The sequence below is a fragment of the Camellia sinensis genome, chromosome 5 (assembly GCF_055761805.1).
Source record: "Camellia sinensis isolate YWXY chromosome 5, ASM5576180v1, whole genome shotgun sequence".
In the NCBI taxonomy this organism is placed as follows: Eukaryota; Viridiplantae; Streptophyta; class Magnoliopsida; order Ericales; family Theaceae; genus Camellia; species Camellia sinensis.
In genome coordinates this window covers 177,785,025-177,796,700 of record NC_138965.1, presented here as the reverse complement: position 1 = coordinate 177,796,700, position 11,676 = coordinate 177,785,025, and the positions used below count along the sequence as shown (strand labels likewise).

The 11,676-nt window shown below is 42.4% G+C and overlaps 1 long non-coding RNA gene across 1 annotated transcript; it reads right to left on the bottom strand.

Annotated features, from left to right (window-relative positions):
• Positions 1–9,572: 9,572 nt before the first annotated feature.
• LOC114283385 (uncharacterized) lies at positions 9,573–10,549 on the bottom strand. Its single transcript, XR_014330552.1, has 2 exons — positions 10,354–10,549; positions 9,573–10,259 (listed from the first exon to the last, which is right to left on the bottom strand). It is a non-coding gene; the product is annotated as an uncharacterized LOC114283385 (long non-coding RNA).
• Between the last annotated feature and the right edge of the window lie 1,127 nt (positions 10,550–11,676).

The window sequence follows — 11,676 nt, the reverse complement described above, 5'->3', positions numbered from 1 at the left end:
ATAGCAGGAGCTTTGGGTATTCTTAGAGCTGGGAATCAGGCCGCTGAGGCAGGGCCTTCTTTCTTGAAGAGGGAGTTCTTCCGGTCTAATCCGGATGAGTTTGTCGGGGATCCGAAGGAGCCACTGAAGGCTGATGAGTGGCTAGAGCAAATGAGTAAGACGTTCGAGATGCTTGGCATCGAGGACGGAGCACTGAAAGTGACCTTGGCATCCTTCCAGCTGAAAGGAGATGCGGGTCAATGGTGGAAGTACGAGAAGGCTCGTGTTGGTGGTACTTGGGAGGCATTTGTGAATGCTTTTCAGGAGAGGTTTTTGTTTGCAGCAGCTAGAGAGAAGCTGAGGGATCAGTTTAGCCGGCTTAATCAGCAGGGCTTGTCAGTGGCCGAGTTTGAGGCTACTTTTACCAGTCTGTCCAGGTTTGCACCTGAACTGGTGGCGTCTGAGGAACGCCGTTGCTATGAGTTTGAGCGGAAGTTGAGGCGGGGCCTCAAGTTGAGAGTTGGTGGGTCTTACATCCGAGAGTATAGACACCTGGTAGATGTTGCAGCTCATATGGAGCTCATGATGCAGGAGGAGGATGAGGGACAGAGAGGCTCCAGGAGGAGCCAAGATGGTCAGGGTGATGGCAAGAGGCAGAGGGGTTCTAACCCTCAGCAGTCGCAGGGTGGTGTTGCTAGATCGACCTTCCCAGTCCCGAGTGTAGGCTCTGGGAGAGGTGGTCAGGGGGATTTCACCTGTTACAAGTGTGGCCAGCTGGGTCACAAGGTTTCTGTTTGCCCACAGAAGGGTGGGGGTCAGAGAGCTGCTTCTTCTTCAGCTAGATCACAAAGTCAGAGTTTGGGCAGGGGGCAGCCCTTGTCTTGTTATCAGTGTGGACAGCCTGGGCACCTGAAGAGGTTTTGCCCGCAGTTGAGTGCCACTTCAGGAGCGTCTGGTTCTAGGCAGACGCAGGGTTTTCAGCCAGCTCAGTCTGTGCAGGCCTCGAGGGCCAATCCGGGAGCTTCGTCATCCCAGTCTGTGCAGCAGTCTTTTGCTCCGAGAGGTGAGCAGGTAGACCAGGGGCCTACGGGGCGCGTGTATGCTGTTACTGCGCAGGATTTAGTACCGGCGCCATCAGTAGTGAGAGGTACTTTTCTGTTTTGCAACTCGGTTGCTAGTGTGTTGATAGACACGGGTGCATCTCATTCTTTTGTATCTGCTGCATTTGTATCTGTTTTGGAATTGGAGTTAGCACAGTTAGCATCTCCTATTTGTGTGGTATCGCCTTTGGGTGGTGAGTTGATTCTGAAACAGGGTGTTAGAGGATGTGATATAGAGGTCGCCGACTATAGGCTTCCTTTTCCGTTTGTTGTCATGCCCATGAAGGGTTTTGATGTTATTTTGGGTATGGACTGGCTATCGTCATACCGGGCGTTATTGATTGCTACCGCCAGAGGGTCACGTTATGTACCTTGAGCGGGGAGTGGTTCCATTTCTTGGGAGACCGGGTTGGTAGTGTTTTGCCACCGGGGTATGATTCGCGAGGGCGAAGTGAGCTTAGTGGTCTACTTGCTAGCTTTGAGAGTGGTGAGAGTGGTGAGACCCAGGTTATATTGCCGAGGGTGGTTTGTGAGTATTCGGATGTCTTTCCCGAAGATCTTGTTAGTTTGCCACCTCACCGAGAGATAGAGTTCTCTATTGATTTAGTGCCTGGTACGGCGCCGATTTCTATGGCACCTTACCGTTTTTCTCCAGCAGAGTTGGTTGAGTTGAAAGTTCAGCTCCAGGAATTGCTCGATAAGGGCTTTGTTCGCCCTAGTGTTTCGCCGTGGGGAGCACCGGCCCTCTTTGTTAAAAAGAAAGATGGTGCCTTGAGATTGTGTATTGACTACCGGAAGTTGAATCGGGCTACGGTTAAGAATAAGTATCCTATGCCCTGTATAGATGATTTGTTTGACCAGTTGAAGGGTTCCCGTTGTTTCTCTAAGATAGACTTGAGATCGGGTTACCACCAGTTGAGGGTCAGGGAAGAGGATATTCCGAAAACGGCATTCCGTACGCGGTATGGCCATTATGAGTTTCTGGTGATGCCATTCGGGCTTACCAATGCACCGGCAGTCTTTATGGACTTGATGAACCGGGTTTTTCGGGAGTTCTTAGACCGATTTGTGGTCGTCTTTGTGGACGACATCCTTATCTATTCGCCTTCAGAGGAGGAGCACGAGGCACACTTGAGAGTGGTGCTTGAGTTGCTTAGAGCCCACAGGCTATATGCCAAGTTTGGGAAGTGTGAGTTCTGGCTGAGGGAAGTCAAATTCTTAGGCCACGTGGTATCCGGGGAAGGGGTGTCTGTTGATACATCCAAGGTTGAGGCAGTGCAAGATTGGGCACAGCCTAAGAGTGTGTTTGAGATCCGCAGTTTTCTAGGATTAGCTGGGTATTACCGTCGGTTTGTGAAAGATTTCTCCAGGTTAGCGTCACCGTTGACTAGACTGACTCGGAAGGGAGTCAAGTTTGTGTGGAGTAAGACTTGTGCAAAGTCATTCCAAGAGCTGAAAGTTAGATTGACCACCGCTCCGGTGTTGATTATTTCGGAGAGAGGGTTGGGTTATGCGGTTTATTGTGATGCCTCACGAGAGGGTTTGGGTTGTGTGTTGATGCAAGAGGGGAAAGTGGTAGCTTATGGCTCACGTCAGTTGAAAATACACGAGAAGAATTACCCCACACACGACCTAGAGTTAGCAGCAGTGATCTTTGCCTTGAAAGTATGGAGGCACTACCTTTATGGTGAGAGGTTCGAGGTATTCTCGGATCATAAGAGTTTGAAGTATCTGTTTACACAGAGAGACTTGAATTTGAGACAGAGGAGGTGGATGGAGTTCATCGAGGATTATGATTTTGAGTTGCACTATCATCCGGGAAAGGGCAATGTTGTGGCCGATGCCCTTAGTAGGAAGACCATTGGTGATGTAGCTTGTATAGCCATCCAGGAATGGGAGATGTTGGGAGCACTTGGCGAGTTTGATTTGCTACTGGGCGAATCTGTTGAGGCTGCGGCCTTGTTTTCTGTTGTTGCGCAGCCCACACTTGTGGTTAGAGTGTTAGAGGCACAGAGAGGTGACCTTGAGGTAGAATCCCTCCGAGAGAAGATCTCCAGTGGGAAAGTTGAAAAGGGTTTGACGGTGTATCCCGACCTGAGTGTGAGATACCGAGACCGTTTGTTTGTACCGGAGTCTTGCCGTGAGGAAGTACTCTGAGAGTTTCACCATTCGCGCCTTGCGGTGCATCCGGGAGGTACTAAGCTGTATCAGGATTTGGGTCGCCAGTTTTGGTGGCGGGGTGTGAAGAGAGATGTGGCTGTTTTCGTATCGAAGTGCCTTACTTGCCAGCAAGTGAAGGCCGAACATCAGAGGCCAGCGGGTTTGTTGCAACCCTTGCCTATTGCCGAGTGGAAGTGGGAGCATGTCACTATGGACTTCGTTGTAGGTCTTCCGAGGACTCAGCGGGGTAGTGATGCTATTTGGGTGGTTGTAGACCGGTTGACTAAGTCGGCGCACTTTATTCCTATGCGCGTAAGAGATTCGGTAGATCATCTTGCCGATTTGTATATTCGGGACGTAGTGAGATTGCACGGGGTCCCAGTGACGATCGTCTCAGATAGAGATCCTCGTTTTACTGCTAGGTTGTGGCAGAGTTTGCAGAGTGCCTTGGGCACTAAGTTGACCTTTAGTACGGCTTATCATCCTCAGACTGACGGGCAGTCCGAGCGTACTATCCAGATCCTCTAGGATATGCTTCGGGGTTGTGTCCTGGACTTTAGCGGGACGTGGGAGAGGCACTTGCCCTTGGTAGAGTTTGCCTATAACAACAGTTTTCAGTCTAGCATCGGTATGGCACCGTTTGAGGCCTTGTATGGCCGACCGTGTAGGTCTCCACTTTGTTGGGCCGAGGTGGGTGATGCACCTTTGTTGGGTCCGGAGTTGGTTAGAGAGACAACGGAGAAAGTTGAGCTTATCCGTAGGAGGCTTGTTACAGCCCAGAGTCGACAAAAGAGTTATGCCGACCGTAGGAGGAGGCCTTTGGCGTTTGAGGTAGGTGATCATGTCTTTCTGAAGATATCACCTAGGCGAGGTTTGATGAGGTTTGGGAAGAGTGGGAAGTTATCCCCTCGGGTTATTGGTCCTTTTGAGATCCTTGAGAGGATTGGTGAGGTTGCTTATCGGTTAGCCTTACCGCCGCAGTTGTCCGGAGTGCATGACGTGTTTCATGTGAGTATGCTTCGGAAGTATGAGCCAGATCCATCACATGTGTTGGATTGGACTGATTTAGAGGTAGATGGGGATGCTTCGTATGAGGAGAGACCGGTTCAGGTCTTGGATAGGCGGGATCAGGTCCTGCGTGGCAAGACCATTCCTTTGGTGAAAGTCTTGTGGAAACATCACGGAGTGGAGGAAGCCACTTGGGAACGTGAGTTGGGAGTCCGTGAGAAATATCCGGACTTGTTTGTTGATGTGTGATCTTGTATTTAAATTTTACATTTTGTTGAACTTAAGAGCTTTTATATATGTCTTAAGTTGTGAAACATTGAAAATGTTTTGGTTATTGGAAGTATGTTTTGGAACTTGCCTCATATGGAAGTTGAATGTGACACTACATGTGTTGAATATATTGTTGAAATTGGAAAGATAGTGCATAATGTTGATGCATGTTGAAAACACATATGTTGTTTACATATTGTGATATGTCTCTTGTTAAAGGGATGGGATGGCCGGTAATGGGTCGAATTGTTGAATGTTCAAGTGTAACATTGTTTAAAATGAAGAAAACCTGTTTTTGAAAACTTGTGCTTAATTTCGGGGACGAAATTCTTTAAGGGGGGGAGGTTATAGCGATCCCGGGTTTACCCTTGTTGTACAGTGATCCGGACATGTGTCCGTGGATGTTGGTAGTTGTTTATTATCTTGTTTGCATCCTCTTTACTTTGTATATTGAGTTATAAGATGTGTTGGGCAGGTTTGTTACAGGTTGGTTGTGTTTGGGAGCCTAGTGTTGCTGCCCAGATTTTTGAACCTTCGCTCGAGCGAGGAGTTGGTCGCTCGAGCGAGAGTGAGGTTCGTGTCTGGTGGGTCGAGCCAGGGTGGCTTCGCTCGAGCGAGTGTTGCGTCTAGTTCTGGACCTGAGAGTTGCCTTTCTTGGCTCGAGCGAGCTTCCTTCGCTCGAACGGTCTGGGTTTTTCTTCGCTCGATCGAGAAATTCTTGGCTCGAGCGAGAGTTTCTGTGTCTGGTCGCTCGAGCGACCAAGTCTTCGCTCGAGCGAGCGTGTTTTATATCAGCGGACAGTAGCGTTTTAAACATCACTTTTTCACTTCCTTTCTTTGATCAAACCCTTGATCTGAGACCCTCTCTCTCTAAACTTACATTCTCTCTAAGATTTGATCTCCCTAGAGTGTGAATTTAGCCTAGGGCCTTTGTTAAAAAGATAGAGGGCACTGAGAGCTTTGATTTAATCTGAAAAAGTTTGGATTTGGAGCACGTTGATCTTCGAGTCTTCATCTCCTTTTTGGCTTAAACTTCGAGGTAGGGATATCCTACTCCTCTCTATGGATTTTGTCTTTAAATTTTAGTATTTTGAGATGTTGGGGTTGATTTGGTAATTTGGTAAAAGTTTGGGGCTTTTGTGCAATTTTACAAAAGTTGGGGTTTTAATCATAATAAACCTAGATGCATGATTGGAGTAGAGAAATGGAATAAATGTTGAATCATTGATGAAAATGGGACCTAAGGGTTGAATTGGTAATTATGGATAACAACCTAATTACATTGTTTAATTAATTGGGATAATTAATTGTGAGGAATGAGGAAATGAAATGTTGATTGTATATCCATTGTGCATTTATTTTCTGTATAGAAATAACTGCTTGGGGCTATCGGTGGAGGATAGTCGTGATTGTTGTAGACAATGCATGATGATTAGGCAAACTGAAACTAATCAATGGAATGTGTCATGGAACTTGACGGTTGATAGAATACATTAACTGTATGTATTGGGTGATTGTATATAGAACCAATGTGTTTATATACGTTATGTGTAGAGGAGGAGATAGGGGATGTACTCCGCGGTTTAGGGGAAGATAGGGGATGTACCTCTAAACCGGATAGTATTGGGAGAAGATAGGGGATGAACTCCGTAGACACAACTCATATGCTTGTCTAGAGAAGTGAAGATAGAGCTTATATGCTTATCTTAGTAAAATGTGGATACAGCTTATATGCTTATCTGTGAATGTGGGATATTGTTGTTATACATATCTGTTGAGAATGTGGATATAGCTTTTATGCTTATCTGAATGTGAGATATAGTTTTTATACATATCTGTGGAAATGATGATAGAGCTAGCATGCTTATCTGTTGAAAAAGGGAAAATGAAAGGTAACTTAGACTCGTAAGTTGTATGACATAAATGTGTAATTTATGTGAATGTATCTGTGTTAGCCATCTATCAATTGCTAATCTTTTAGTCATTGTTCATGGTTGGTTTAGTGTATTTTTTCTGGGTTGTGGCTCACCCTATATGGGAATATCATTTTCAGGTACAGGTAGCATGCCACCTCCAAGGACATAGCTGGGAGGCTAGAGGCGGGCATACTTTTGTCGCTTAACTTTTGATGTATTACATGTAACTTCAAGCCAAGGGCTTAATGTGTAAACGAGTTAGTACTCTTTTGTTGTAACCAAGTGTTAACTTGGAAAGCTGTAAGCCCGTAGGGCATTTTGTTATGATGTTAACATGTAATACTTATGTAATGGAACTCTAATGAATAAAGGAATGTGGTTAGTTTATATGTAAATGCATGTCTTATCTGATGGGTTTAATGTTGTTATTTTGAGGGCGTTACAAACCCCAACTTTTGTAAAATTACACAAAAGCCCTAAACTCTCACAAAATTACCGAACCAACCCCAACATCTCAAAATACCAAAATTTAAAGACAAAATTCATAGAGAGGAGTAGGATATCCCTACCTCAAATTCGGAGTCCCAAAGGAGAAGACGACAAAACCCAACGTGCTCCAAAACCCGAGATTTTCAGATTAAAATGTAGCCCTCGACGATCAACAACTTTTTTGTAAAGACCAAAGGTGAGCAAATCACTCCTACTAGATCAAAACCTAGAGAGAAGGTACAGTTCTAGAGTGAGAGGCTCAACAATGGTGATTTTGGAAAAGTAAGAGAGAGAAGAGAAAGTAAAAAGTGATTTGAAAAGTCACAATTTCGGGACTTAAACCCAGTCTCCCGCTCCAGCGTAAAACACCCCGCTCGAGCGTCACTCACAGACTCCCGCTCGAGCGTCCAAACTTCCGCTCGAGCGCCGGATGCACTCTCCCAGCATTTATACAGAACCAGGCCTCCGCTTGAGCTTCCAACTCTACGCTCGAGCGTCACTCAGACAACCCCGCTCGAGCGGCCAATCCCACGCTCGAGCGTACAACGCTGCACAGGAAAATACTGAATGGGTGTAATCTCCGCTCGAGCGCCAAAACCCCCGCTCGAGCGTACATGCCAAAATCTGGGCAACTAGTTTTGGTTTCTAAACTCAACCAACCTGTAACAAACCTGCCCAACACATCCTATAACTCAATTACGAAGTAAAAAGGATGTAAACAAAATAATAAACAACTACCAACATCCACGGACACATGTCCGGATCACAGTATAACAAGGGTAAACCCGGGATTGCTATAATACAACAGAGATTTGTGGGTTCTTTGTAAATCCTCTGATGTGTTCTAGAAATGTTCTATCAATAAACAATTTAAATGAATTTGGGTTCTTTGTAAATCCTCTGACGTGTTCTAGAAATGTTTTATCAATAAACAATTTAAATGCATTTGGCCAAGATAAAACATACACAGGTAGAATGATGTTGGGATTGAACTTATTGGATTTTTTTCTTGAAGGATGTTGTATTGGGTACTATTATAGATGTGAGGGAATAGTAATCTCACAGAAATATATGTCTATACAAAGTTTTGTTCATTATTGCTATTTTACAGGTTTATTTTTAAAGTTAAATCTTACAAAATTAGTAGTTTAAAAAAAAAATTCTATTGCGTCGTTTTTCAAAACGCCACTATAGTTATATTTTTAAAATAGCTAAAAAGCTATTACAACGTTTTTGAAGCGTCGCTGAAGGCCTGTGTGACGTCATGTTACCGTTGACTGTCACATTTAGCGGCGTTTTTATAAACGCCGTCTATACTTATTTTACGACGTTTTAAAGCGTCATAAACTTACAGCGACGGCCGCGTCCTCGGCGTTTGGTGATAAGCGTCACTAAAGTAATTAGCGGCGTTTTTCAGACATATAGCGGCGTTTTAAAAACGCCGCTAAAAGTCATTTTTCCAGCAGTGTATGAGACTTCATATAAATTAAGGGTTGGTTTGGGATGTCCTAAAAAAGTGCACTTTTTGACTTATTGGTGGGTTTGGGTTGGGTTTGATGTGATGTGTTAGAGAGGTGATGTGATTTAAATAAGATGATGTGATTTAAATAAGATAGTGACTTTTTGACTTATTTAGTACATGCCAAACTAGTCCTAAATGTTGCTACATTGAAGGTTTGCTTGAGATGGGTTTATGGGCAAGGAGTGAGCGTACCTGTGAAGAGATTTAACAAAGAGCGAATAAAAAAAATGTCAAAATATTTGATTGGATGCTAAGCCCTGAAGGTGAACTGAAGCTAACGGGCCTACTTATTACTAATTAGGAATAATCAAGACAAAGCAAATCTACATGGGATATTCATGCTAGTAGTTAGCCATGATGAATAGTGTAACTAAAATTGGGCATTGCATTAACATAAGTAAAGTACAAGAACTTAAACCAGAATGGATAAACATTGGGTGAATTTTAAAACTGCCTCAGTCAACAAGCTTCTCGATCTTGCATTTACAACATAAAATAATATTAATATTAATAATTTCTTCATTATGGGTTTATAGGATCCCTGCTAATCCATGTGGGTGGCATCATGATCCAAATTAGTCCAGGATACCCTTTTTGACTTGTTAAAAATTTGTATCATTTTAACTAAATTTTTGTCAAGTCTTTTTCCAATTTCATATTTTATTGGTAAATGTTATTTTAAATAAATAATTTGTAAATTATTAACAAATCTTATTAGAAGAAACTAGCATGAGAATCTTGTCAGGATATTTTTTGTTAAAAAATAAGTAGTTGATTAAGTGGGGTTGCATTGCATGTCATGTTTTGTTTTCTTTTAAAAGGCCTCAAGGTGGAAAGAGACCATTAAAAAAGCCAGTTGTGTCCTGTATGCACATGGTTGATGGTATTCAGAGTTTTAAAATTTTTAGAAGCACTCATACAATATCTATACCATATCCATACATATCTATAAGCATCTGTACATATCTCTACCATATCTCTGAATTATATATACCACACACAATGACTCTAGTAAACCATTGACTCTCTCTTTTTTTTTTTTCTTTTTCTTTTTTCTTTTTTTGGCATTGATAAACTGATAACTGAACCTGCGCTGGTTGGTTTTTTGATCCATGACCTATGAAGCACGGGTGCGGGTACGAGTACGGTACGGGTACGCCGATACGGCAAAATCCCAAAAAAGTAGGGTACGGGTACGGCTGCGGTACGCCGATATTTTTTTTTTATTTTTATTTTTTATAATTATGGTTAAAAGATCCAATCTACAAATTGAAATTAAATATCAAAACTAAAAAGAGAACCATAAAACTAAAAGACAAATATTAATATATTTCAATTCAACATAACCAACACCAATTCAATCCATAATCCAAGTAAAGGAAAAACAACCAACACCAATATCATAAAAATAATATTTATGATTATTAACGTTCTGATCTAATTTTTAATTTTTTAATTTTTTTATCTAATTTATGAACTTAAACTGCTGATCTAATTTTTCTAATTTTTATGAACCTAAATATTTCTAATTTTTTGATCTAATTTTTATTAACATTCTGATCTAATTCTGATCTAATATTTATGAACCTAACCTGCTTGATTAACATTCTGATCTAATTTTTATGAACCTAAATATTTCTAATATTTATGAACCTAAACTACATCAACATGACAACAGCAGATTATAACTCTCTGAAGAAGAAAGAAGAAACAAGAAAAAAAATGAAAAAAAATAAAGATGGAGAGATTCTGACCAGTTGCTTGGTATGGCTGATCTGCAGGGGACGAAAATAGATGATACATGCTTGCTGATCTCTGCCAACAAAAAAAATGAGATAAAGAAGAAACGAAGAAGATGAGAGAAAACGAGGGTGATGAAACAGCGAAGAAGAAGGAGAAGAAGTCGTACCCGATGCCGTGGGTCGAAGTCGAAGACGAGGGTGATCTCTGGGTCGAAGTCGAAGACGAGGGTCGAAGTCGAAGACGAGGGTAATCTCTGGGTCGAAGTCAAAGATGAGGGTCGAAGTCGAAGTTGAAGACAAAGCTGGGTCGAAGTCGCCTCTGCGTTGCTCAACTGATAAGATTAGGGCAAAAGTGATGAAATTAGGGCAAAATGGATGAAATTCGTATATTCATTTGTTAATTTTTTTTTAATTTTTTTTAATATTGCTCCGGTACCCCTCAATCTCCAGAAAATTTGATTTCTGCCCCGACGTACCCAAAACGTAACGAATACGTACCCATGCCGTACCCGAGCCGTACCCATGCCGTACCCAACTGAGGCAGACGTACCGGAGTGGTTTTTGCCGTACCCGGTACGCGTGCAGCTGTACCGGTACGCGTACCCGCACCCGGTAAGTACCCGGTGCGTGTACGGCACTATTTTTGGAGTACCCGTGCTTCATAGTCCATGACTAAGGTAAAAGTATTTGGTTCTGTTTGAGGACATCAAACCTAGTACAGAGGTACAAATAATATCTCGTTCCACTTAGGACATTAAAATCAATACAGAGATGCCATAAATATTGACTGATGGTTGTATGGTTCAAGCCAATTCTAAACCATTATTGCTTGGATGGGCTTGACCATGAGATTGGACTAATAATCTAACAAAATGTATAATATGATGTTTGGCTAAGAAAAGAGATTTGGACTCACAGTCCATCAAGACATAGTATCCCCATGTGGAGGACTATTGAATCCAAAAGGGTGTTGGGATACAAAATGGAGAGTAAGGAGAGGTTTGGACTATTTAGCGCACCTAATAATCCTGAGTTAAACATGGAATAAATGTCAATCCAACTTAATGTAGTCCGTCCAAATAAACATGGTCGTAGTGTTAATGGCTCATTAATTCATGAAACCTCATACCTCCTCCATATGTTTATTCTATGAGCTTGTGAGTTTGATCCATTTCTTGCAAATTATCCACAAGCCCAATGCCATATATATATATATATATATATACACTTCTTCAACTTCTCTGTCAGTCAATAAAATTCTCCATTATCCCAAGCAAAAACTATTAGCAATACCCATTACTCCAACAAACTCCTCAAGATCCATGTGAAAAGTCTAAATTTTTAAAAAAATAGTGAATAGCAAATATATTAAAATGCACCAATGTATTATATTAATATAAAGAGAACCTCTCGTTGACATTTTGCTTGAGGCCTCACTGAGGTAGGGTCATCCCAGGCAACTCCCACACTGATTTCAGTGATGTTGGGTT